We start from the raw sequence: 2,904 nt of genomic DNA on the forward strand, positions 1-2,904 counted from the left end.
ATAAATATGTACGTACGTGCCCCCCTGTAAATACCCACCCCGCGGCCCCCCTGCACCGGGTGTCCCCCCCCGGTGCCAGTCGGTGACCCCAGGGGGAGCCAGGTCCCATCTCCCCCTCCCGGGTGTCGCGGCGAGGCCGCGCGCGGGGGGGCCCATATATATATTATATATAATAGAGCCGAGAGCGAGCGGTGCGGTTGGACCTCCTGGATCCCGGTTCTTTTCCTCCCGGATCCCGGTTCTTTTCCTCCCGGATCCCCGTTCTTTCCCTCCTGGATCCCGGTTCTTTCCCTCCTGGATCCCGGTTCTTTCCCTCCTGGATCCCGGTTCTTTCCCTCCCGGATCCCGGTTCTTTCCCTCCTGGATCCCGGTTCTTTCCCTCCTGGATCCCGGTTCTTTCCCTCCTGGATCCCGGTTCTTTCCCTCCTGGATCCCGGTTCTTTCCCTCCTGGATCCCGGTTCTTTTCCTCCTGGATCCCGGTTCTTTCCCTCCTGGATCCCGGTTCTTTCCCTCCTGGATCCCGGTTCTTTTCCTCCTGGATCCCGGTTCTTTTCCTCCTCTCCACACAAGGGTTTGGGGTTGGTTTCCAAGGGGAAGGCCAGGACCCGGGACCGGGACCGGGACCGGGACCGCCCTAAGTGCCCGCATCCTGCTCCTCCTCCTGCTCCGGGGCTTTGGGACCGGGCTCCAGCGGCAGCAGCTCCTGCAGCCGGGCCAGGGCCGGGCTGGTGGGAGGGATGCGGTTGCTCTGCAGGGAAGGGGGTGTCAGACCCACACTGATGCCAGCCCCATGGTGATGCCAGCCCCACGGCAGTACCAGCCCCATGGCAGTACCAGCCCCATGGTGATGCCAGCCCCACGGTGATGCCAGCCCCACATGATGGCATCCCAAAGGTGATGCCAGCCCCATGGCAGTACCAGCCCCATGGTGATGTCAGCCCCACATGGTGGCAACCCCATGGCAATGCCAGCCCCACACTGATGCCAGCCCCGTGGCAGTACCAGCCCCATGACAGTACCAGCCCCACGGCAGCACCAGCCCCATGTCAATGCCAGCCCCATGTCAATCCCAGCCCCACGGCAGCACCAGCCCCATGTCAATGCCAGCCCCATGTCAATCCCAGCCCCACGGCAGCACCAGCCCCATGTCAATCCCAGCCCCATGTCAATCCCAGCCCCATGGCAGCACCAACCCCACGGCAGCGCCAGCCCCATGTCAATCCCAGCCCCACGGCAGCACCAGCCCCATGTCAATCCCAGCCCCATGTCAATCCCAGCCCCATGGCAGCACCAACCCCACGGCAGCACCAGCCCCATGTCAATCCCAGCCCCACAGCAGCACCAGCCCCATGTCAATCCCAGCCCCATGTCAATCCCAGCCCCACAGCAGCACCAGCCCCATGTCAATGCCAGCCCCATGTCAATCCCAGCCCCATGGCAGCACCAGCCCCATGTCAATCCCAGCCCCACGGCAGCACCAACCCCACGGCAGCACCAGCCCCATGTCAATCCCAGCCCCATGTCAATCCCAGCCCCATGGCAGTACCAACCCCACGGCAGCACCAGCCCCATGTCAATCCCAGCCCCACGGCAGTACCAACCCCACGGCAGCACCAGCCCCATGTCAATCCCAGCCCCATGTCAATCCCAGCCCCATGGCAGCACCAGCCCCATGTCAATCCCAGCCCCACGGCAGCACCAGCCCCATGTCAATCCCAGCCCCATGGCAGCACCAGCCCCATGTCAATCCCAGCCCCACGGCAGCACCAACCCCACGGCAGCACCAACCCCACGGCAGCACCAGCCCCACACGACGCCCCCCCCCCGGCACCTCCAGCCCGAGCCGCTCCAGCCCCTGCTGCCCGGGCCCCTTGGGCTCCTCGCGCTGCTGCGCTTCCAGCGCCGCCAGGAAGGCTCCGAGGCCGCGCTCGGACACGCGGTTGTCTGGGGGGGGCCGGGGGGGGGGGTCAGGGCCCGCAGCGGGTCCCGGTCCCGGTCCCGGTCCCGTTCCCCCCCCCCCGCACTCACGGTCCAGGCTGAGGCTGCGCAGGGAGCGGTTCCCGGGCAGCAGCGCCCCGGGGCCGCCCGCGCCCGGCAGCGGCTCCGCGGCCGCGCTCGGCTTCTGCGCGCCCGGCTTCGGCTCCGGCGCTGCCGGGGAGCGGGCACGGGGCTGAGCCGGGGCGGGCCCCAGGGGAGACCCGGGACCACTGCGACCCCCCTGTGCCCCCCTTGTGCCCCCCCCGTGCCCCCCAACCTCACCCTGCCCCTGACCCCTGTGCCCCCCCTGTGCCCCCCAACCTCACCCTGCCCCTGCCCCCCTGTGCCCCCCCCGTGCCCCCCAACCTCACCCTGCCCCTGCCCCCCTGTGCCCCCCCTGTGCCCCCCAACCTCACCCTGCCCCTGCCCCCCTGTGCCCCCCCCTGTGCCCCCAACCTCACCCAGCCCCTGACCCCCTGTGCCCCCCTGTGCCCCCCAACCTCACCCTGCCCCTGACCCCCTGTGCCCCCCCTGTGCCCCCCTCTGTGCCCCCAACCTCATCCTGCCCCTGACCCCCTGTGCCCCCTCTGTGCCCCCCCCGTGCCCCCCAACCTCATCCTGCCCCCCTGTGCCCCCCCTGTGCCCCCCTGTGCCCCCAACCTCACCCTGCCCCTGACCCCCTGTGCCCCCCCTGTGCCCCCAACCTCATCCTGCCCCTGACCCCCTGTGCCCCCCCTGTGCCCCCCTGTGCCCCCCTGTGCCCCCCAACCTCACCCTGCCCCCCTGTGCCCCCCCCGTGCCCCCCAACCTCACCCTGCCCCTGACCCCTGTGCCCCCCTGTGCCCCCCAACCTCACCCTGCCCCTGACCCCTGTGCCCCCCTGTGCCCCCCACCTCACCTCCTGCCCCCGGCCCCCTGGGCCCCCC

The 2,904-nt window shown here is 69.8% G+C and overlaps 1 long non-coding RNA gene across 1 annotated transcript; it reads right to left on the reverse strand.

The window, feature by feature from the left end:
- Nucleotides 1-677: 677 nt before the first annotated feature.
- On the reverse strand, nt 678-2,079 carry LOC130600365 (uncharacterized). Its single transcript, XR_008972443.1, has 3 exons — nt 2,030-2,079; nt 1,833-1,945; nt 678-749 (listed from the first exon to the last, which is right to left on the reverse strand). It is a non-coding gene; the product is annotated as an uncharacterized LOC130600365 (long non-coding RNA).
- Nucleotides 2,080-2,904: the final 825 nt, after the last annotated feature.

This window comes from Pezoporus wallicus, unplaced genomic scaffold, assembly GCF_028554395.1.
Source record: "Pezoporus wallicus isolate ANWC-B61680 ecotype Strahan unplaced genomic scaffold, APGP_CSIRO_Pwel_v1 contig_10798, whole genome shotgun sequence".
Taxonomy (NCBI): Eukaryota; Metazoa; Chordata; class Aves; order Psittaciformes; family Psittacidae; genus Pezoporus; species Pezoporus wallicus.